At 35.3% G+C, this 25,856-nt stretch overlaps 1 pseudogene; it reads right to left on the bottom strand.

The window, feature by feature from the left end:
* Positions 1–609: 609 nt before the first annotated feature.
* Positions 610–915, bottom strand: LOC144321735 (GTP-binding nuclear protein Ran pseudogene; annotated as a pseudogene).
* Positions 916–25,856: the final 24,941 nt, after the last annotated feature.

Raw genomic sequence — 25,856 nt, 5'->3', positions numbered from 1 at the left:
AGCAAAGAGTTGATGAGGGGAAGTTTATCTTTAAAAAGATAAGTGAAACTAGACAGCATTAAGACATTGATCACAGATTATAAGCTTAGTGAAGTTACATATTAAGTATATTATCCTGTAGATATTTGTCTGGTAGGTAAGCAAATTGTTTCTGCCCAGTGGAAAAGATAACCCCAAATATAAAACACCAACCAGTTTGGTATATAGTCTAACAAACCAACTCTAACATTCCTTTATTAAATTGATAATAAATTCCTAGCACCTCAAAATGTTCTTTGAACCATTTTTTTTTTTTAATGTGACTATCGCAATCTTATAGTTGAAGCACAGGAAGCAAACAACTGCATTCCAAAACAGCAAAATATGCAGGTCCAAAAAATGAAGGTACTTTTTAAATTGCCATAAGCCCATTCATCTCCTTTAGCATCCCAAAGATTAAGCACATGTTCTGTTCAGCTATAGAATGAAATTGTAAACACGCTGCACCACTGACATCACAGGACGGTTGCCTATAAAACAAGACTTCTAATGCTGGGCTTCAGCTGCATTTTCTCACAGGTCATCATGCGTACCCAGGAGATCAGTTGTCTGAGCAACCTCTAGATCATGCTAACACTGTGATACCAGAGCAGGGTGGATGACAATGTCTGGTGGGGCAAGAGGAGGCACGGTGATGAACTCCAAGTTAGGGTCTCCAGTTAGTTTTATAGCAAGCCACAGGAAGGAGCCTTTCAAAGTTTTGGCAGAAATGTCATAGTACTGAAGGTTCTTCTTTTGGTGGAAGACAATCGATTTTGCCTTAACTTTTCTGTCCTTAATGTTTACTTTGTTGCCACACAGTGCAATAGGGACGTCTTCACATACTTGAACCAGATCTCTATGCCTTGATGTAATCCTTGTTGTTATATCAAACATAATGGCATACCAGGCTTGGATGTCAGAGCCATCTCTCAGCCCAGCAAACTTCTCCTGATCAGCCATATCCAGTACCAGGAACTTAATAGGTCCTCTGTTGGTATGGAACACAAGTGGATGGATCTCAACACTCAGGTGGCCACAGACTTTTCAAATTGACCAATCAGATGATGCTTCATGGATGTAATTTTTTCAGTACCATTGCCAACCAATACAAGTGGGATCGGCACTTGGGGTTAGTTCTCCTTGCACAGCCATCATGCTCTTGCTTCCAGAAGTGTCTCCAGCCCATCTGACTGAGGCTGAACCACTTTTTATATATGATTGTTTTTCTCACTAATTAATTAGTAAAATCCTAGATGTGTGTTCATGTTAAATTTGCATGAAAATCATGATTTTACCTTTTTGAAAAATACACTCAGCAGCAATAAGTAAAAACTAGTAAATGAAGAAATGATAGAATCAGTATTCTCACTTTTTGCAACTCCTATTGAATTAATGGATTAGGCAACAGTCATCAGTTGCTAATGACATCACCTATTAAAAAAGAGACGATAGGTTATATTACCTTGTGGTGGAAATATACCATATCTTCTGTGAAGCAGTCCTACCAAAATTACTGAACCTGGATTTGAAGATACAGATCAATGAATAAATTAGGCTTCAGGACAATTTGCATTGTGTTATTAATGAAAATTTTTTAAAAACCAGCCCTTTTGGGCAGCCCGGGTGGCTCAGCGGTTTAGGGCCACCTTTGGCCCACGGTGTGATCCTAGAGACCCGGGATTGAGTCCCACATGGAGCTTCCTGCATGGAGCCTGCATCTTTGCCTCTCTCTCCCTCTCTCTCTGTCTCTCATGAATAAGTAAACAAACTCTTAAAAAAACAAATAAAGGAACCAAAAGTTTCCAATAATATGTTCCTCACCAGCAGCACCTTTAATGTCTCTACTATTTCTTTTTTTTTTTTTTTTTTTTTTTTTTTTTTGATGTCTCTACTATTTCTATCAGCAGTGTGTTTATGATTTAGGGATTCTTCAGAGTGAGATATGTCTTCTCTATTATGCTCCTCACCACCTTCTGTGTCCTTACTAAAAGGATCATTATTATCCATATTCCTACTAATGGTCTGTTTAAGTCACTGTAGGCTGTTTCTATCTTGCTTCTCAAAATTCTTTCAGCCTCTGCCACTACCCAGTTCTGAAGCCACTCCAATATATTTAGTTATTGTTACAGTAGCACTCTACTCTCAGTACCAAAATCTGTATAGTTTTCTGTTGCTGCTGTGTCAAATGACCACAAACTTGGTGATTTAAAATAATATAAATTTATTATTTTACAATTTTGTAGGTTAGACATCCAACATGGATCTCAGGGGGCTAAAATCCAGATGTCGGCAGAACTGTGCTCCTTTCTGGAGGCTTTAGGGGAGAATACAATTCCTTATTTTTTCCAGATTATAGTGGCTGCTCACTTTCTTGGCTCATGGGCAATTTTCTCCCATCTTTAAAGCCAGCAATATCAGGCAGACTTCTTTTCACACTGTTATCCTCTGGATTTCTCTTTCAATTCCCTCTTTCACTTTTAAGGATGCTTGTGATTACTCTGGGTCCACTAGAATAATCAAGGATAATTTCCTTGTCTTAATGGTAGCTAATTAGCAACCTTAACTCCAATCTGCAAACTTAATTCCCCTTTGCCAGGTAACCAAACATATTCACAGGTTCTGAAGATTAGGATGTGGACATTCTTTGGAGACCATTCTGCTTACCGTATATGTTCACCCTAGAAGGAGTTCCCCAGCACGCTGCCCATTTTGGCCACTCACACTAAAATGAGTCTGCTATTAGCAAATGCCTATGGATACAGACACTCTAAGTAACTTTTCTATTTTTGTAATTTAAAATATGGAGAGACTGTAATTATTCACTAGGTATTTGAGTAAAAGCTTCAAAGTATTGAAAAAATAAGTTTATCTGATCTGGAGAGAAGAAAATTAAACGAAACAACCTCACCTCCTCTCCCCACACACTTTTAATTAATAGCCTACAAAAATTCAAGAATACATTTGTATTCTACTCGTATACCAAGAAAATGTAGTGAAAAGGAATAACAGAGTGAAAAGAATTCCTAGAAATTAAAAATATGCATGCTAGCATAATTTTTTAGAAACCTTGCAATTGTTGAAGATATCTCTTTGAAAATATACAAGATGGAAGATCAGTCCAAGAAGTTCACTTTCAACTGATCAAATTTCCATGAGAGTGCTGAGAAGGTGAAGTGAAAAGTATTCCCCCCAAATGAAATTTTAAACTAAATTTACAGAACTGAAGGGAAACACATGTCTTGAAATAGGAAAGGCTTCTATGTGAAAAGAGACCTGACCTCAGACATCTGTGAGAAATTTCAGAAAATCAAGTATAGAGGATTCTAAAAGCTTTTCATAAGGGAAAGTAATATATACAATAAGATACAACTCGTGAGGGCGTGTCATCAGTACCACCAGAAGATGATAGAATAATTCTTTAAAGTTCAAAGTAAAAGTAACTCTAGACCTAAAATACTTATGCCAGCCAAATTATTAGTCATGAGTGAATATGAAATTTAAGATGTTCATATATTAAGGGATTCAAGGAAGTTTGTCTCTCATACACTTTTCCTCAGTAGAGGAATCAACAAATAATTAATTGTACTAAGAAGAAATAGGAGTGAGAGATTATATAAGTCATCTAAATCTTTATATAAATAGCAGAAAAGAAATGGAGAAAATCTAAATTTGAAATATAAAGATATAGCTATAAATATCTTATTTTGCAACATGGAGAAAACCATCTTTAGAACTATACAGAGCCAAGTTTAAAAGTCATTGCCTCTGGTGTGTAGAGTTAGGAGTGGAGAAAGTCAGTTGAGAGGGGGTAGATGATGATTAATTCTCCTAAGAAAAGCTTTATATCTCTAAATGACTTTTGTATTTAGGGCTTAGAAGAAAAAAAAAAAGATGGCATCTGCTGGCTGGAGCCATGGAGAGGGAGAGTGTGGAGAAGGTATCTGTCACCCTCCATCCCAGAGAACATCCCATCAGGCCCCCACAAGCTTCAGATGTCTGCCCCTCAGGTCAACATTCCTGGATAAGCAAGGTCTGAGTGCCCCTGGATCAGCCACTCCCTGTGGGCCCTGCTGAGGTGAGTGTGAGCTCCAGGACCCTTGAATAGTTCTTATTGGATAGCAGCAGCTCTGTTGGTCTGCTGGATGTGAGCCCTGTTGATTTTTAAAGCTAGATGTTTTGGGGGCTCATGTCTCAGGTGCAGGTCTTAAAAGTTGAGATTTCTTGATGTGAGGTTCAAACCCTAAGTGCCTTAGGGGAAACTCTGGATTTTCAGTTCCCTCTCAACGATGCGTCGGTGTGCTGGGAGAGGGGCTTATGACGAGACTGGTCCTAGCCTCTCCTGTTCCTTTTGATGTGGGCTTTCTCTCGTTTACTCAGACATGTCAAAGTCTTACAGTTTTTAGTGCTTTTGCAAAGGAAATTGTTCCATATGTAGCTGTAGACTTGGTGTAGGGAGAAAGTGAGTTCAGGATTCACTTTTGTGGCCATCTTGAACCAGAACCTGCCTTTTGAGCTTGGATATTAAATGGAGAAAAATGAGAAAGCTGAAGGAGAGGAATCAATTTTCCTTATTTGTATTATCAGTCAACATATGGGTAATTTTCATATTATGATACCCGTAGCTTCAAAATCTCTGGATTTTAACTATAGAATTAATTAGTGTACTAAGGCTCTTTGTCACTTGAGTTTTCAAGCTAAAAACTAGATTAACTATAAATGCTTCAGTGTTGCCTATAAAGTGAGTATCCTAGCGACTAAAATGTATCCCAGTAATTAAAGCCTCCATGTCAGCAACATTTAGACAGCAAGATAAGTAACTGAATTATGAGAAGTAAACATCTAGCCATATGTTCATGGTCACCTTATTTGAGTGGTGCACAGCCTCGGTGCATAGTCTGTAAGAGTGGGCCCTTCAGGACCTGTCAAAAAACAATGAATTTGCTGTTCATAGTTAGATCAACCTGTTGAAACTTCCAAAGACTATTTAAATTTCATGCATGTGCACTGTGTGATTTAGGTTCAGAGTCAAGTATTTAAATTCATGAGCTCTACCCTAGCTGATAATTCCTTCAGATACACCCATTGACAGCAAAGTAGATTTGTTCTCACAATAATAAATGTTGGGAAAAGTGGGGGAAGTTATAAATGGAAAAGCCTCTTACTGATGGATCTTAAAAGCTTCCAAATCTTTTCTAATTCCAAGATTGTCAGTTAGTGTGTGTATGTGTGTGTGTGTGTGTATAGTATATATAGTATAGTAGTATATATAATATAGTATATATGTACAGTATAGTATATATGTATAGTATATATACTATACATGTAGTTTATATGTAGTATTATATTTATATAGTATATATAGTATATATGTATAGTAGTAGTATAGTAGTATATATAGTATAGTATATATAGTATATTAGTGTATATATATACTTCTATGTAGTGTATATATGTGTGTGTATATATATATATGTCTTCATGACTAACATATATCACTCAATATACTACTAATAAAGGAGTTAAAGATAGAAAACTGAATAACCAACCACTGTTTTACCATAAAAAGGGGTACATTGTGGAATTATATACTGGTAATCGGTCCAAGATTTATTTATCACAAGTTGACGTCATGATTTTGATTTTGCTTTGGAAGTAAGATGATGATGACTCTAAAAAGCTTCAGTCCTGAAGGGAAAAAATAACCCTTGCTGTCGTTTTCTGCCCATTTCTACTATTGAAAGATAGTGTGGGTGTTATTCTGGCTCCAAAAGACAGGCTTGATTGGAAGTCACTTTTGCCCCACAGTGTGTTGTGTCAGTATAAACTTTTAATTCAGTTTATGGATCTCAACAGCCAGTTTATAATGACAGCAAAGTGATTGGTTGTATATCATCTGGATACATTAAATATATCATTTCTACCGACTGACTCTGAGAGAGTGTAGTCAGGAGGTTCATGTGTAAATATGATCTGTTTTGAACAATTATTTAACACAAAAGTAGGGAAAATAAAAATTTTATGACAGTGCAATTGAAACTTAAGACCTGTTTGAAAACAGGTTAAATGTGGATATAGCAAATTCTTTTTTTTTTTTTTTTTTTTTTTTTGGATATAGCAAATTCTTAAGTGAGCACATAGATACTATTTAGAATTAAGGAATGCATCATGTAATTCGGAGTCACTGTCAATCAATTGTAAGAGGTTGCTAAAAAATAAAACATATAAGAAAAGGATAAAAATTATATAAAATAGAAACAGAATCTAGAAATCAGTATGGTGGCATGTGTAGGAGAAATATTAATAAGAAAAAAAATTAAAAAGAATTAGGTTAAGGGAACTCTAAAACTGGCTGACTCTGATGAGGTGGAGAAAATCTCTCAAAATGTGGTAAGGGGATCCCTGGGTGGCGCAGCAGTTTAGCGCCTGCCTTTGGCCCAGGGCGCGATCCTGGAGACCCGGGATCGAATCCCACATCGGGCTCCCGGTGCATGGAGCCTGCTTCTCCCTCTGCCTATGTCTCTGCCTCTTTCTCTCTCTCTCTCTCTCTCTCTCTCTCTGTGACTATCATAAATAAATAAAAATTAAAAAAAAAGAGTAAAAAAAATGTGGTAAGGACAAAAATATTCCTTTCAATTTTCCATTGATTGATTAATGGTTAAAAATGATGTAGTATATTACTCAGCCATCAAAAAGGAAATCTTGCCATTTGCAAGGACGTGGTTGGAACTACAGGGTATTACGCTAAGTGTAATAAGTCAGTCAGAGAAAGACAAGTACCATATGATTTTACTCATATGTGGGATTTAAGAAACAGATGAACATAGGGGAAGGGAAAGAAAAATAAAATAAGATAAAAATAGAGAGGCAAACCATAAGAGACTCTTAACTATAGAGAACAAACTGAGGGTTGCTGAAAGTGAGGTGAATGGGGGAGCTGGTTAAATGGGTGATGATGGGCTTTAGAGAGGGCACTGGTTGGGGTAAATAATGAATCACCAAATTCTATTCCTGAAACCAATTCTAGACTATATGTTATATAACTTGAATTTAAATTAAAAAAATGTTCCTTTCAATTAGACTTATATATTTACATTATTAAAGAATCTGTTTATTGTTTATTTTAGAAACTAGAGGAAGGCATGAATGCCAAGAATATTACCAATATAATTTGAAAAATGAATTTGGTTAATATCATATATCCTTTTCGGAAACACAGCTACCTTCCTAATTCTACTATGATTTCCCATTTGATCTGCAATACTGAAAACATTGCTAAGATGTGATTTTCTTTAATATAATAATATAGGCTACAAAAAGAGTTTTTTTTAGCAGTATCAGAAATGTACACACTTCTCTGTAGGAAGTGACATTCAGTGTCAGAGTAGAGTCTAATGTACAATGTTTCTTGTGTTTTAATATTTTATGGATTTTTTTCCCCTGCAGTTGAAACATAGCACATGAAGTTTTGGAAAAAAAGAGAATTATTTAAAATTTTTTGAGACATAGTTTTCTTTTGCAATGAGTGAGTATTACTAGGCATTGCACATAATTAGGCTAGAGGATTCATTTTGTAAATGTAATTCTCTGTGTAAGAAAACTGCCAAGACTTTTTTTTCCATTTAATATTAGAAAAATGTAAACTTATGCAAATCAAACAGAATAGTGTACCCACCGCCCAGTTTAAAGAATTATCTAATTTTTTGGTCATTTTTGTTTTGTTTTTCCACCCATCTTTACTGGATTTTTAAAATAGTTTTTGTTTTTGTTTTTTGTTTTTTGTAAAATTTACTACATTGAAATGCACAAATGTAACCCACACGCAAGATGTAAAAAATCCTCTAGAAACTTTCTTTCTGTCCCTTCCCAGTCAATGGCCCCCATCCCCGCCGAGGATTAATTTTGCCTGTTCTAGAACTTCAGGTGAATGTAATCATAGTTGCACTTATTTGCACTAGCTTCTTTCACACAGCATAATGTTTATGAGATTCATCGATGTTGTTGAATATATTAGTGATTCATTCCTTTTTACAACTGAATAGTATTCCATGATAAGAATATACTGCTATTTGCTTATTTACTCTTCTACTGAAGGACATTTGAGTTACTTCTAGTCTAGGGTATTAGGAATAAATCTGCTATAAACATTCTTATACACATCTTTTCATGAGCTTATGTTTTCATTTCTCATTTTTTATATGTATTAGAATTGCTGAGTCAAAAGTAGGAGTACGTTTAATGTGGTAAGAAACTACTGGGCCTTTTCCTGAAGAGATTGTACCATTTTATATTCCTACCAGAAATGTGTTAGTGTTCTGCCCGCTACACCTTCTTGCCAATAGTTAATGTGGTCAGTGTATTTAATTTCAGCCATTCTAGTGGGTGTATAGTAGCAGCTTGTTATAGTTTTACTTTGCATTTTCTTCATGACTACCGATGTTGAGCACTTTTTCATTTGCTGATTGGCTATTCAGATATGTTCACGTATGAACTCTTGGTTTAGTGTTTCATCCATTTTTAAAATGAGGTTGTTTGGCCTTATTTATTGGTAGTAGTTACTTAGACCTTCCGGATAGAAGTCCCTTGTCAGATTTATGTTTCACAAGAATTTTCTCTGAATCTGTGCCTTGCCTTCATTTACAAATATTTTTTTTGATGAGATCATTTTAATGAAAATATTATAATTTTAAGTTTTTGCTTTCTGTATCCTGGGAAATCTTTTCCTTTCCGGAGTCACAAAGATATTCTTTTATGATTTCTTATAAAAACCTCATAGCTTAAGCTCTTGGATTTCAATCTATGATCCTTCTTGGAATCATTATTATGTATGGTATGAGGTCAAGATTAATTTTTTTTCTACATGGATATTCAATTGTTCTTCCCCATTTTTGTAAAGATTTTTCTTTGCACATTCAATTGTTTTGTTGTCTTTGCTGAAAAGTAGTTATTCGTATAACTTTGTTCTTGCTTTTGAACTCTATCTGCTCCATTTATTTATTTGTCTATCCATAAGTCAATACCACATGATCTTGGTTACTATAACTAATACAAGTCTTCCAAATTTGGTTTCCAATTTCAAGACTGTAGATTATGGTTAAACATAGTTTTCCTTGTAGCTGGCTTCCTTCTCATATTTATATATTTATATATGTTTTTAAGGTCTAAATTAGTAAGTATTTATTTTAGAAACTTTGGATTCCAGATAAACAAGGAATTTGCGAATATATACATACATATACATATACATATATATACATATATATATACATATATATATATATATTTTGCTCATGCAGAGATTCAATGAAGAAGAGCTAACATTGTCTTGCTATTCACAGTCAGTTAAGAGTTGGATTCTTGGTTTTGACTCAGGTCATGATCTCAGGATTGTGACACTGAGCCTGCATCAGGCTCCACATTCAGCAGGGAGTCTGCTTGAGATTCTTTCTCCCTCTCCCTCTGCCCCTCCTGCTTATACTCTCTCAAAAAACAAAAAAACAAAAAAACTTTTTTTAAAAAAGCTTTGATATGTCAAACTGAGTTATCAATATGTCCTCATGGTGAAAATTTGGAAAAGAGGGAAACATTAGTGGAATTCTGATTGTTATCTGCCTTAGTTTAAATTCTCAAATTCTACTTGACTGGGAAGGAAAATCAGGATCCACTGGGTTTTAAACGTAGTGACTTAAAATTCATAAAATAAATATTGCCTTTGTGCATGGGAGTTTGTTGAAAGATGGAATACGCTTCAGGTTGTTAGGATGAAAATGTAATGGCCTGCATTAAGTATGGAAGGAGCAGTCATATCACATAGAAAAGTATCGCTCTACTTGAAAATTTTCTATTTCTGTGTATTTAGGGAAGTCCAGAGCTGGCCACAGTCCTCTCCATCTGGCACTTTACTATTATGAGTTTGTTGTCACTAACTTCTTCACTTTTTATTTAGCATATTGACCTAAGAGTCAGCTGGAAGTAATGAGCTGCCATGATGCTGGCAGCCTCTTTACTGCAAAAGGCTTGGGATTTTCTCTCTGCTCCTTAGTTTTTGAGTTTCTAAGTTTAGGAGGGATTCTCTTTGATTCTTTGTGGGCATATTTTCTCTTCCCAAAGCCTAGACCATGGACTTAGAACACCTTCCCAGTTTTTAGCAATGAAAGATTTTTTTCCCCCCGTCTTTGAATATTTCTTTGGTCATCAATGTAGAAAATTGGGGCTTGGGTAGATTAAAAACATCAATTTATGTCATCTGTGCAAAGTCAATTATCCATGTTTCATAATGTGTAAGGAAGACTTCCTATGTAGAATTAAAGAAATACCTGTGGTAATTTGCAAATTACTCTACATATTCATATTTAAATCAAAGAGGAAAAATATTACACTTTTAAAACTTTTTTTGGTATGTAAGCCTATTCTTATCTTGCAAAAGATCTAGGTAATGATTTTCTTTTAAAGAATTGTGCTAATACAGGTTTTAGATTTACTATCCTAATAAACCTTGCTAGGTAGACAAAACTCATTGTCCTTCATGATGACTGACAGAAATTAAATGGTAGTTAACAATTAGTTGGTTTCTTTGAAGTCCTGGGAATTTACTATGGTTAGGAATTAGTTTCTCCTTTATGCAGAAACCAAGTCATATTTTAAGAAACATTATTTTTTTCCTCATAAACAAAAGGGAACATTTGAGCTCATCACTGGGGTTCAGGAAAACCATCACAATTTTTATTAATTATAAATGATGAAGTCAAACTGAGTGGTATTTTAAGGAAAATTCACTTTCTTTCTTGAGCATATGCTTGTTCTCTATTTGCTTAATTTCTGTAGTAATTCTTGGCAGTTCCAATAATTGATATTTAATCAAAAGCACCTTGTATTTCACGTTCGCTGATGTGAATGAGATAGTGGAGGAGATATCTTCCCAGCAAAGCCCCTAGCTGATCTATCTTTTGTGTCTTAGACATTACTTGCCATAATGTAGCTAGGCAGTGGATGTTCAGCGAATATTTTATTTGATAACAAATCAGGAAAAATGGGGTTATAAAGGGTCCTGGATATTGTGTCAGAATCTTTGCATTTCATTGCCTAAGTCACGAAAAATGAGTATGGTGTTTTGAGAGGACACACAGTAAAGGCAGCATTGGGATATCTTTTCTTGCAGTGGTGCATAAGGTGGATTAGAGATGATAGAACATGGAAGTAACAGTGCCAATTAGGAGGCTGCTACATAAAAATAACTCCTTCCAGGCGCACTATGACCCAGGCTAACCAAAATTCTCATTGCTTCTCTATCATTCTATTTATCTGGGTTTTGTCTTTATTTTTCCTTTGTTCCTTCAATATTGTGTTCTGGTAGCTCCTCTTCTCTATACTTGAGAATGAACCTTCCAAGGCACAAATGAATGTAATACCCTGATGAAGTACCACCTCTTTCACAAAGACTTTACTGATTTCTTTAGTTGGTAGTTTTTGTTCTTATCTTTGAAACTCCCACACTGTGTCTCTAAAGAGAGTATGACATATTTCCTCTCTTTGAGCATCTGAGTTGCAAGGAGTTAAGTCATTCACATGCCTGTTATTGCATTTTCTCATCATTATGGTATGCAAGACCCCCTTCTACTCCGAGTTCTTCTCTGAATCTTGTTTGTACAATTTTGGGCAAAACTGGTTATCTAGGAGCTAATAAAGAATTTGATAATGGGATGCCACCCTCCCCTTTTTTTAAAGATTTATTTGAGAGAGGGGGAGCACAAGCAGGGAGGGGCAGAGGGAGAAGAAGAAGGAGAGAATCTAAAGCAAACTTTGCACTGAGTATGGAGCCCTTTGTAGGGCTCAATCTTACAACCCTGAGATCAGGACCTGGGCCAAGGCCAAGAGTCGAACACTCAATCAAAGGCCAAGAGTCGAACACTCAATCAAATGTGCCACCCAGGCACCCCTGGGGTGCTACTCTTAAGAAGGACAACTAGGAAAATCAGGGAAATCCATCCCATTTGTTGAGAGATTTTGCCAACACCCTGAGATCTAGCACTGGAGCCTGTGGGGTGTAGTGGATCTGTGCAAGGTCTGCCTGTGCTTCTGCACTGGGATCTCACCATAGTTTGAACTGGTCTGCAATGTCTCTGCACCAGAGTTCTTGACAGACCGCTGAGGGGTCCCTCAAGTCACGTAAGGGCATGCCTCAGGGAGGAGAGGGGAACAACTCTTAAATGCTGTGGAGTTTCAGGTAAGATGAGAAGGAGACTTAGTCATTAGATTAACAAGAGAGACCCTACTAATGACCTTGAAGAGTAGTTTGAGGGGATTATGGGGATATTGGACTGATTGCACCATGCTCAAGAAAGTATGGAAGAAACAGAATTGGATAGGGCAAGTATATACTACTCTTTGGAGATTAGTGGTAACAAGGAAGAGAGAATCTTCCCCAAAATGTCTTTCTAAACTGGAGAAAAGCTTGACTGAGAGAAAACCTAAATCAATTTTTGGTCTTACATTTTGAACAACAAAGAGATGAAAAGACCGGGAAGAAGTCACAAAACATTGAAACACTATAGTTGATTATAATAAAATGCTATAAATGCTGTAAGTATTTTTATTATTTGCTCACTCATTTCTACTCCTGTTTCTAAGGAGAACAGCAGCTTACAATGGGGAGCTTGCATTATGTGTGGGTTTTGGGCTAGATAGATATGGTAGTTAGATCATCCCCCAAAATAATACAACTTGTGATTTGGGATTTAAATAAGTGAGTTTAACTGACTAGATTTTCAAGGTAATAAAAAGTTTCCCCCATCCTTGTGGTTTTTTAAAAAAAGATTATTTATTTATTTATTCATGAGAGACACAGAGAGAGAGGCAGAGACATAAGCAGAGGGAAGAGCAGGCTGCCTGTGGGAAGCCCAATGCAAGACTTGATCCCAGGACCCCAGGATCATGATCTGAGCCAAAGGAAGACACCCAGGCATGCCCCCATCCTTGTGTTCTGTGTACCTGCTGATGTTTGGGGGTGGGGCATGAAAGTAATGTCAGGTATTATTTTTTATTTTCATCACTCTGCAGTGAAATGAAGTGAATGGCCAGAATGCGAATGTTAGAACAATTATGTTTTATTTGAATTATGGCTGTAATAATGCATTCCATTATTAAAAACATAATCCAATGTTGCATTATTCTAGTCACTCAGTAGTAAATGGAAAAGCAATTCATAATTAAATTAGCGAAACCTAGCACCACACTGACCTTTCAGTAATTCATTTTATGGCTGAACTGTAAGATAGATATAAAATGCTGTATGATCTTTGACATATATTATGGATTTAAATAAATTAAATGGCATTAATGTAATACACATGCAGTTTAAAGAGTGTGGAGATAGGAGTATTTTTATGTGTGACCTTCCTAATTAGGCAGTGAAGTAGGCTATTAACAAAGGATCACATAGTTGCCATTACTTTGCTTAGGACAGGGACTACAGCTAGAGGGAAGGCTTTAGCTGAAGGTTCTATTAAACTCTATCATCCTATACTCTTGACCTGGGGTTCAAATTCGAAGTATAAACAGAAAGGGGGGATCCCTGGGTGGCACAGCGGTTTGGCGCCTGCCTTTGGCCCAGGGCGCGATCCTGGAGACCCGGGATCGAATCCCACGTCAGGCTCCTGGTGCATGGAGTCTGCTTCTCCCTCTGCCTGTGTCTCTGCCTCTCTCTCTCTCTCTCTCTCTGTGACTATCATAAATAAATAAAAATTAAAAAGAAATAAAAAAAATAAACAGAAAGGGGAATATCTAGGTTTTGCTCTTACCTTGGGTCTTTGAAGAGGTTTCTAAAACATATCCTTTTCAGACCAGTTTATTAAGAACCTGCTATATTGCATCATGAGAGGCAGTTGTCGTTAATGATCCATTTTTCTTTCTTTTTTTTTTTTTAAGGTTTTTATTTCTTTATTCATGAGGGACAGAGAGAAGGCAGATACATAGGCAGAGGGAGAAGCAGGCTTCTTGAAGGGAGCCCGATGTGGGGCTCTATCCCCGAACTCTGGGATCATGCCCTGAGCCAAAGGCAGATGCTCAACCGCTGAGCCACCCAGGCGTCCCTCCACTTTTCTTTCTGTCTACACATTTACTTTATGTTTATAGATATGCAAGAGGATATACCCATCCATTGATACCAGTACTAAGTATTAGCACTAAATATGAATATTAGATTTGTATATAATAATAAAAATTTTTAGAATAATTCATTTTTTAGGACCGAGACCATGTTATTGTGACTTTCTCTTGGTAAATGCTCTGGTTGAGGTTTTCTAAACCTTAGGTTAAATAAAAACTGATTTCATCCCCCTCTCCCCACCCTTGCCATGTTCAAAATGTCTTTAATGGGACATGGGCAGAAATGTCAAAGGGTCTAACACTGAGTGCTTAGCTTGCCCATTTGATTCATAAAATGAGTCCTGATTATGTGTGGGTTGGCGAAAGATTCAGACAAAATTTCTTTGCATCTATTTCCAAGAATTTTCAGTTTGTGCTAGATCCTAAGGCCTTTCTTGAAAATGTTGTACAGTGACTCTTAATCCTGGTTGCACATTAGAATCACTTGGGAAGCTTTATTAAAAAATAGTGATGGCTCGCTTTGGTATTTCCTGTCCCCTATAGCTGGCATGCTCTTCCTAGAGTTATCTTCACATGGATTAGCCCCTCACCTCCTTCTAATCGTTCCTCAAAAGTCATTTTCTGAAAGAACATTCCCATAATGCCCCCCCCCCCCAATCTCTTAGATCATTTCCTTCTACTATGTTTTCATGAAGGGATCCATCTGTTTTTTTTTTTTTTTTGCTACTTTTCCAGTATGTAAAACAGTACCTGGACCATAATAATCACTCTATAAGATTTACTAAATAAAATGAATGGGGGGCACCTGGGTGGCTCAATGGTTGAGCATTTGCCTTTGGCTCATGTTATGATCTTGGGGTCTTTTGATTGGGCTTCCTGCAGAGAGTCTGCTTCTCCCTGTGCCTATGTCTCTACCTCTCTCTCTCTGTGTCTCTCATGAATAAATAAGTAAAATGTTTAAAAAAATAAGTAAAATGAATGAATAATTTAGAATATGTGGAAAGTTATAGCCAATTATAGCAGTATCTACATGAAGTAAAATATGCAGATGTGCTCCAGGACTCCCAGTCATCCAATCACTAGTTTCAAAAAAATCACTTGAAGCCCTTGTTAAAAAGGAAGATTTTCTCTTTTTTTCAACTGTGCAATAGAAAGTTAATTTCTTTAAAGTGTGATACACCATTGTTATTTTAATTAGATTTTAAAAATTATTATTACAAGTTGAACATATTTCTTAGCTGTGACTATTTCCAGTGTTTGTAGTTCATTTTTTCAACTACTTTGCCAATGTATCTATTGGGGTTTTAGCCATGTTCTTAATAAGCATTTTCTACATTAGGTTAATGAGCCTTTTTACCCTACAGGTATTTTCCCCACTTTCTCCTTACTTTTCTTGGGGTGTTTTTGATATGCTAAAAAGTATAATATTCATATTAACCGTTTTTCATCATTCTACCGTTGTTCTTAAATTTAGAACTAAGTTTTCTTGCAGCTATAGAGTCTTCTATTCTTTTTTTTTTTTAAGATTATTTATTAATTTATTTATTCAGGAGAGACACAGAGAGAGAGGCAGAGACATAGGCAGAGAGAAAAGCAGGCTCCTTATGGGGAGCCTGATGCAGAACTCAATGCCCAGACTCTGGGATTATGACCTGAGCCAAAGGCAGACTCTCAACCACCGAGCCACCCAGGTGCCCCTTTGACTATTCTTATGGTTTATTTTCCCACAAATAACTCTTTGTTGAAGATCTAAACATTTTTTTTCCTTTAATGGAGGTAGCCAATACTATACTTATTGAATAATAATATTTTCTAAATATTTGGCATGCTATTCATGCCTCCATTCTATATAAAATTAATAACAAAGGATTGTACAAATTTAAGATACAGATAGATTCTAGTATTAAAATTGGAGTTCTTTTACTCTGCTTTGTTGACCTATTGATTTGTTCTTGTTTCCACACTAAACTATTATAATTATAGCTTTATAGTATATTCATTACTTGACAAAGTTTTTTTCCTTTTTTTAAAAATTTGTAGCTAATCTGAAAAATTTAAAAATAATTTTTATTGACTTAAAAATTTACTTACAGGGTTAGTGTTTCACATGAAACCTTTAAATCATTTTGAGATAAATGGACAACTTTACCATATTTAATTTTTTCATTAAGAGCAAGGTCTGCCTTCCTCATGCATCTATATCTGATTCATACTTGAGAGCACTTTTTGTAGTTTTCATCTAAGGTCTGTGGGATTTCACATTACTATCAGTCACCCATACGTAAATGCATTTAGCTTGTACTCTTAACACAATATATTTCCCTCCACTGCATTTTTTTAAAGTCCTTCAAACTTCTCTTCACTGTCCTTACTATTTACTACTATTTTTTTCTCCACTCCCTTCCCCTCCTGCCCCTAATACAGACATTCAAAATGGTTAGGGGAAGCTTATTATGTCCTAACATCACTTAGCTCTGTCATGTCAAAATGACAAATAGATACCATTCTTGAATCAATGAAGGATAATCATGGTTCCTTTACTATGATAGAGAAGTCAGAGAAAGTGATTTGTCCACCGTTATTATTCAAATATAGTAAGATTTATTTCACAGATTCTCCATACAATATAAAACCTGATAATAAATCATTTAATATTTTGCTTCACTTACCAAGCAAATTACTAGCTATTTTCCCTCAGCTCACCAAAATAGATATTACATTTTATAATTTGCATTGCTTTTTATTGTAGGTGTAAAAATGAAATCCCTGAAGAAGATTTATAATGACAAGATAACTACAGTGTAAAAACAGAAAAGGTTCAAGCTTTATGACACACAATTTAATTCAAGGTTATGAAAATAGAAATATTGAGGCTAAATAAACATCTTTCATAATCATATACTATGATAACACAAGTATATTTGGTGAAAGAATTTATTTTCACAAACTTAAATCTGAAGTATTTTCCATTTAAATAATATTCTTGGACTTGTACAAAATTTGACTTAAAAAACATTTTTATAGGGTACATACATACAATTTTATGATAGAAACGTTAAAGGTTTTCTCTCACAGGAACTGTAAGACATCTTTTATAGTCTCAAGTCTACTTTGTAAATAACGTGAGTTTACTTATTATATATTTAATTTTTTTTAATGGAAAATTTCAAATATATAAATGTACCAAGATTTGGGGACAACCCATGAGTGGGGAACAGGAAAACCAGGTTGCCATGGATTATAGAGAATTTCCTTAAAGGAGAAGTGAGATTGTAGTTAAGGAGAGATATTAGGCATTGTCCCAGAACCACTTAGTCACAATTTCAAATTATGGTAAGTGGAAAAATTCGTGTATAAACATCTCCTTGTGTGAAGAAGTTCATAAGTCAAGTTTATAACAAACTCATGGCCTGTTTTTAGTTTTCAGGATTCCCAGCACAGTCATGTGTTAGAGGGGAAACTTCTCTTTGGCAGTCCATAAATCAGAGGTGAGAAACATGTCCCACACTGGATAAATAAAAATGTTTCATTGTAGTAATGATAATCACAATTCTATTATTTTAGCCACAGAAGGGCCACAGAAGCTACAGAACCATCTATCAGTTCTTATAATTGTAGGAGTCCCTGGAGAATTAACACATCTATTCTGATTTGTAAGTTGGCAAATAAACTTCTTTATGGTAGTTGCAGTATTGCCTGCATTCAAAAGAGTGACTGCTATTAGCAGTGGTTTAATAGTTGCAATACATTTATAGTCATTTTCCTCTAAAAAATTCAAATCACTTCAGCATAGTTCATTTATTATTAGAACTTTTTGGTAATCAGAAAGCATATATTTGTAATTCCCTAAAATTAACACCAAAGCCATGAGCAGACACAAATGGGAGGTGGTATGGTATGTGAAACAACTATCCTAGGAGGCTTTTATTTCACTATTTTTTATTTTGATATAGTTTAATGGAGATATGTTAATAGAATTGGTCCTATTTATCTGGTTAGGAGAGAAACTGGTGGACTCTCCAAACTTGTTCATTTATTTTACCAATCAGGTGCCAATTCAACCAGGCAGTTGCCACTCCCCACTTCCTGTGGGAACTTTGCCTCTGATTCAGGAAATACCTAAGTTCATAGGTAATACATGATAGTGGTGGTGGAGTTCATCATACAGGTACTATTCTGGAAATTCAGATTCCCAAGGGCTTAATACCCACCTGGTCCTCTAGATAAACTGTATCTTCAGATGTCACTGGGTTTCACACAATAAATTCTGTCTCCTGCAGTTCAAATAAAGCAAATTTAAATGTCATCCATGATCGTTCACTCTGCTTGCTTTTTTCCTGCTGGTTTTAGGTTTTACCTGGCAAAAGTCCTACTGTTTTTAAGAGTTCCAAGCCTACATTCAGTATGGGAAGTGATTGTAAAGTCTGCTGAGTTCTAGAGTTTTCCTTAGAACAGAAAGCAGTTGGCTCCTTACTGGGTTTATGAGTAACATAATTCTGGCATCCTGGACCTAGGGAGCAGTTCCTTTAATTCAGTCTCAAGAGTTTTTCAGGCTAAGGACATCTAGTATGGGGTTGTCCATCCCTCAAAGTCCCTAAAGTTTGTCTGTAAGATTATAAATAAGAGGATGTCCACTTAGTGTTTCATAAATTTTACTAATTTAACCCTTGCTATGAGAGTCAGTTATAGCAAGGAGAATATAAATAAATAACACCTCCTTTTGTGTTTACTCATTTACCAAGTCTTTATTGACACTTGCTATAATCAAAACATTATCCTCTGTACTCTGGGAAAGCAGATCATTAACACTTATTTTCACATCAAGGAGCTACAGTCTCCTTGTCTGTAGGGAGTCAGAGACAGAGAGAGACAGAGAGAGAAGCAAACAGGTAAATATAAGGCAGAATGTGATAAATCTTGTAATTGAGAAAGTAGCAGCAAAAATATAAAGGGAATTAATTCTAGTTTGGGAAATCAGAGAAAATATGAGAGGTAATTTTGAGTTCATTGGTAGAGAAAAGGTGGAGAGGATTTATAAAGCTGAAAGGGAAAACTCATGAGCAAAAGTATGGAAGCATGGAAGCCCACAGAATGGTTAGGATCTGGAAAAGTATCTGATAACCTGGAAAGAGAAGAACATGTAGTAGATAGTAATATTGGAGAAAGCAGATGGAACTTGTGTGTGGTGATTTCCACATGCCATTATGAGGATCTGGCACTTGGCCTTAGGCCATTAAGACCTATGGAATTAAGGGTGCCTGGGTGGCTCAGTCGGTTAAGTGTCTGCCTTTGGCTCAGGTCATGATCTCAGAGTCCTGAGATCAAACCTTGTGTTGTGTGCTCCCTGCACAGCAGGGAGTCTGCTTCTGCCTCTCACGTATTCTCTCTCTCAAAGAAATAAATAAAATCTTTTAAAAAATCACATTAAAGAGCTATGGAAATGTTTTGGAGAGAGGAATGACATGTTCTACTTGTCTAATAAGATGACTGTCTTAAATATTGGTGTAGCAGAGACTGAAAGATTAGTCATGAGGCTGTTACATAGTGTAAATAGGAGAGGCTGAGATTCAAAGGGAGTGTGGTAAGTCACCTTCTCCCCCTAAGGTATAAAGAATTGAGCAGAAGTTGATCAGTCTATATAAGGAGAAATACGGAGGGTGTAGGAAGGATGCTTTCTTAATGAAGCAGCCAGCAAGGAATTGGATAAGAGGTAAGTTTGAAGGTTTCCAGGAGTGGTTTGGGAAGAAAAAAAACAAACAAACCCAAAACAACTAACCAAAATGTGATTTGATCAAGATGTGCTAAAACAGTGCTGTCTCAATTTGATGTAAAAGTGGGTCAAGCAATCTTCTGAAATTCAGAATGGTGAGTGGTGGGTCGGAAGAAGCAAGGGGACACTGAAGATGTGCTGAATCATCCAGTACACTGTGAGAGAGTGGCTCCATGGAAACCTTGAAAGTGTTTCCTAGAAGACAGAAAGTGGTGATTATGGTTATTTCCAAGGCTCATGCAATGGGAATTCACTGAGATTTCATTAGAACCCTGTCTATCAACCCTATCTCCCCTAAAGAGAAAAAAAATCCAGTAAAGTAATGCTCACATTGACTCCTAAGCTGCTTGGGACCATATTAAGTCAAGCGTGATTTTAAAAACTTCTAAGAAAATAAACCAGCTAAACTGCTGAATGCATAGGTATAAGACTTCTCTCCCCTCGGAAGTGCAATATTGTAGATTTCTTCTTGAAGAAACCTAACAAATTATCAGCTGTAGCAAGACTATTCAGCTTCCCATAAAAATTTCTTTTAGCCTCCGCTATAGTGAATCATACTCCTCTATTTCCAATAAAACATTTCCAGACATAAATCATATTCAAATGTAATCGTGACACCATAGTGCTACTTCTGTACAGAGTCCTGGGGCATTTGATGTATATTAACTGATTATCCATCAGTGGTTTGTTCTAGTATCCCTCCAAATGTCTTCCTTGTAGCTTAATATAATCATGGCATGAAAGCCATGCTTCAAAATGAGGTGAGAAACTTCCTAGCCAAAAACATTAGATGTCTAGGAAGGCTTAGGTATTTCCACATGTAAGAGAAAACTAAACTGTTCACTGAGGGTACTGTGTACCTTTGGCAATATTGATATTCTAGGCAGGAACTAGATGTGCCTGAAGCAAAGAGGCTGATTCACTCAGGGCCAACACCCATCAACCTTGACTAGGATGAAAGAAATATTCAGTGATATTTTGTGATTAACCTTATGATCTTTAGCATCCTTGTAGATGAAGTTACCTTACGATTGTCTCAGGAATGCTACTGAGAATATGTGCATGGAGTTGCTCAGTACATGTCTCACAGTTCTGATTTCAAACTGTTCATTCTCTGGTTTCTGTTTCCTCTAGAACAGCATCAGATTGCTTCAGATCCTTGGTTTTCCAGTGATTTACGGTATCTTTGAGGTTTACAGTTCTTTTGTTCATTCATGTAGTCCTCTCCTTGTAGGGCCTAGGAACTAGGATAGGTACAGTGCAGACAGAGATAAATAAAACAAATTGAGGTAGCATCATAAGACCCATTTCAAATTTCTGAATTCCAAAAAAGTATGATGATAATTTTGTGTTGTTTTAAGCCACTAAATGTGTAGAAATAAGTTACAGCAGCAATAGGAAGCAAATACACCTTCCTTTTCCTGTAAAACTTGACTTTCAGAATATTTCAGCACACTCAGTGCATTAAGCCAGTCAGTCATTTTTGCTGGAAATTGACACTTTTAATCAGTTTTGTCCTAAATTTGATTTGAGCATGTGGCAGTTTAATTACCCTCTTGAATATATGAATCATATCAACTAAGATCTGAAGAAAAAGCCATCTAGCAATATTAATTATGTGAGAGGATCACTTTTTTTCATATTTGAATTATGTCCTGTTATTTGGATTATCTTGCTTGTGTGATTATTAAGGATGAAAAAGCATTGTATAATGTGATTTATGTTAATAAAGATGTGCTATGGGATGCCTCACATTTTATTGAATAATTTTTGTTATAAATTAAAGAGAAATATTACTCTATATATTGTAACCTTAAAAATCTGTGTTTTTTAAATTTATAGAATGATAGTATTTCAACTTTCATGGACCAAAATAATTGGATCTGTATCCCATGATGATGATTTTTCTGACTGATTTTGAGATAAAATGAAATATAAGGAGTATTAAAAGGATATATATCAGGATTATATAAATATATATATTTGACATATGTATTAATATTTCTGTATATCTCTATATATCAAGATCCACATGTTTCCCATTGCAGTTGAACATTACTAGGTCTACTACTGGATAACAAGCATTAGAGCAATTTAACATAAGAACATTTACTCATCCATTTATTATGGATCCCCACTTTATTTTTAATGCTGAGAACTAAGTTCATCTGTTGATATTCCTTTTAAAGGTATTTGATAAATTTTGGAAAGGGTAGGTGCAGTAGTTAAATTAGGATTGTTATTATACAATCTAATAACATTTAATATGGGAGAATGCAAGTTTTCCTAGTTTCTAAGTTTTTAAACAATAATAATTACAAAAATTTAATATGTAATTTATTAATATTAGTATCACTGATTGGATTGTACCTTTCATTTATTAATTTATTAATTAATTTATTTTTTGAGAGTACCTTTTTAAAGAAGAAAATGATTGTAATCTTTGTTTTTTTTTTTTTTTTTAATTTTTTTTTTAACTTTTATTTATTTATGATAGTCACAGAGAGAGAGAGAGAGGCAGAGACACAGGCAGAGGGAGAAGCAGGCTTCATGCACCGGGAGCCCGACGTGGGATTCGATCCCGGGTCTCCAGGATCACGCCCTGGGCCAAAGGCAGGCGCCAAACCGCTGCGCCACCCAGGGATCCCTGATTGTAATCTTTGTTTTTTTTTTTTTTTTTTTTAATTTATTATTTATGATAGTCACAGAGAGAGAGAGAGAGGCGCAGAGACACAGGCAGAGGGAGAAGCAGGCTCCATGCACCAGGAGCCCGACGTGGGATTCGATCCCGGGTCTCCAGGATCGCGCCCTGGGCCAAAGGCAGGCGCCAAACCGCTGCGCCACCCAGGGATCCCTGTAATCTTTGTTATGTGATGATTCATACTTTTATGAATGAGTCTGCTCTGGTTGGAGAATTAGAAAAGAAAATGTATATACAAGAATATGCCATCTAAAATGCACTAATTTAAAATATTTATCACCATGCAAGCATATTAATTTATCTCCATGTTATTGTTCCTTGTTACAGAACTTTTCAAGATCTTCAAGATCTATAATATTCTTAATTTTAGGGATGCCTGTGTGGCTCAGTGGTTGGGCGTCTGCCTTTGGCTCAGGGCGTGATCCTGGAGTCCCGGGATCCAGTCTCACATCCGGCTCCTTGTGGGGAGCCTGCTTCTCCCTCTGCCTATGTCTCTGCCTCTCTCTCTGTGCCTCTTGTAAATAAATAAAAACCTTTAAAAAGTTTTCTTAATTTTAAAATTCTAAAAGCCATTAAGTTAAAAGTCAGTCTTTTATAGACAAATGTATTATTTGGGAGACAGCATGTGAATAGTTTTATTTAACTGGAGGGAAATGTGAAAAATGTACTTTGCTTAAAGCAACCCCTATTTTGATTAATGAGAACTCTAATAGTCATATGTGGTGATTGTGGTAAAAATAACATGCATATGGAGTCAGGACTCTAAAGGACGAAACCCCAAGGGAGGAAAAATCCCACAAAGAAATATAAAATGTGTCCTCCTCAACTATGTTTCTGGAAGAAGGGGGAAAAGATTCTTTGTATTCTTTATAATCTCAAGCCAGCTGTCACCTAAGAGGGAACAAAATTCATAAGATTATGTTAGCCCAAAGAAAACCTAAAGAAAGACTGAAAATTTAGTTTAAATTACAGTCTAATTAGTAGTGCTGAAGACTTTTGATAAAACCAGATGTTTTTTTTTTTCTCTGGAGAGGAAAGCCTTAAATGTAAGCATCAAAGGATTTTCATGGATATAAGTTTTCCATAGGAAAATGAGCTCACAATCAAACATCTAAAAAAAAAAAAAAAAAAAAAAGAAGAAGAAAAAAGAAATAAGTTACCATGAATAAGAGTCATTGGAAATAACAAATAACCAATTCATCCACAGAAGCTGTAGTTACTAGGTTTATCACATACAGGATACAAAATTAGTATATCTAATAAAAAGTATAGTATAGTATATCTAATAAAGTATCTAATAAGTATTAGTATATCTAATTAGTATTAGTATATCTAATAAAAAATAATTTTAAATAAAAATTTAAAATTTTTTAAAGAAATAAAAAAGAGAAAGAAGAAAATATATAAGAAAAGAAGGATATATGTAAGAATAAGAGACTATCAAAAGTAACCAAGAAGATTTCAGTGAACACAAACCTATGAGGCTTTTAGAAGTAAAAAATAATAATATCTAAGTTTAGAAACTCAAAGCAGGGGCTAAGCTTCGTTTCAAAGTAGAAGAGGGAATTAATGAATTAAAATTTAAATATGAGAAAATGTACTCAAAATGCAGCACAAAGAAGGTAACATCACTATTAATGATGAAACAATTAAGACTTTCCTGTAAACAGTAAAAATAGTCAAGAGTGCTCACCAATGTTCCTTCTCTCCATTGAATTGAACATTCTAACCAGTGCTGTAGAAAGAAAGAATGAACAAATCAATAAATTAATACTTTACAGATTTATTTATTTATTTTTTTTAAATAATTTTTATTTATGATAGTCACAGAGAGAGAGAGAGAGGCAGAGACACAGGCAGAGGGAGAAGCAGGCTCCATGCACTGGGAGCCCGACGTGGGATTTGATCCCGGGTCTCCAGGATCGCGCCCTGGGCCAAAGGCAGGCACCAAACCACTGTGCCACCCAGGGATCCCAATACTTTACAGATTTAAAGATTGGAGAGAAGAATTTAAATGATCATTGTGTATGTAGAAAATATAAAATAATATCAAATGCATTATTTGACTTAGTAAGGGACTTTGACAAAATTAATAGATACAAACTAAGTATAAAAAATCAATCATAAAAAAAAATCAATCGTATTTCTGTATACCAGCAGTAAACAGGTATCTTTTAAAAAGACATAGTTATCTATAGAATAAATAGCATGTAAAACACACACACACACACACACACACACACACACACACACACACACAATGAGAAAAAGCCAGTCTGATGCAAAGAGATTCACAAAATCCAGGTTGCTGATAAATATATCACAAAGTCAACTTTGTTAACAATGATAAAAATGCATATCAAAATTATAATGAGATACCATAATACTCACCAAATCAGTAAAATTTAAAAGTCTGAAAATATAATATTTGGGTGAGGATATGAACTTTTTGGAAAACAAAAACAATTTGGTTTTATCTAGTAAAGTTGAAGATACTCATTGTCTCCTATCCAGTTCATATAAACCATGTAAGAAATAGTTGAACAACTTAAAAGAGAATTATGTCAAATCATACAAATAAATTAATAAAAAGTAAAATATCAATGGCCAAGAAACAAATATATTAAACAAATGCTCAACCTCACTAATAATTAAATATAAGTTAAGATGAGATATTATTTTCACCTCTAAAATTAGTAAAGATTTAAAATAAAAATATCAAATTTTATCTTGCTATCTCTTTATCTCTGTAAAATGAATGTCACAGACTGCCTATAAGAATGATAACGGGTACAACCTTTCTAGAATGTATTTTGGCAATTAATACAAAAGCATCCCTAGCTTTGGGCCTAGGAATTTGACCTTTTAATCTAGGAAATAATAAGCAAGCACAGAGATTGGCCTACAGGGATGATTACTGAAATGCGTTTTTGAGTAACAAAAATAAATAAAACTTTAAATATGCATAACAACAGGGAGAGACTTAAAATTTTTTTGCATATCTATACTATGAACCACATTTTACAATTCAGTGTTATGGAGAAATTCTTACTATAGATTGTTCCATGACACAAATTGGTTAGAGAAAAATGTGTGTATAACATGATCCCAATGCTACTTAGATTTTATATACATGCATAGAAATGGTAAAATGTATAAAGCATGGCTTGTGATATCAGGCAATAAAACAATATATTCTCTTTTTATTTCCTGTATTTTCCAGATTTTCTACAATGCTATGTGTTGATTTTATTCACATGAAAA

This window comes from Canis aureus, chromosome 10 (assembly GCF_053574225.1).
Source record: "Canis aureus isolate CA01 chromosome 10, VMU_Caureus_v.1.0, whole genome shotgun sequence".
Taxonomy (NCBI): domain Eukaryota; kingdom Metazoa; phylum Chordata; class Mammalia; order Carnivora; family Canidae; genus Canis; species Canis aureus.
The sequence above is the reverse complement of the archived record's forward strand: the minus strand, read 5'-3'. Positions and strand labels throughout refer to the sequence as shown.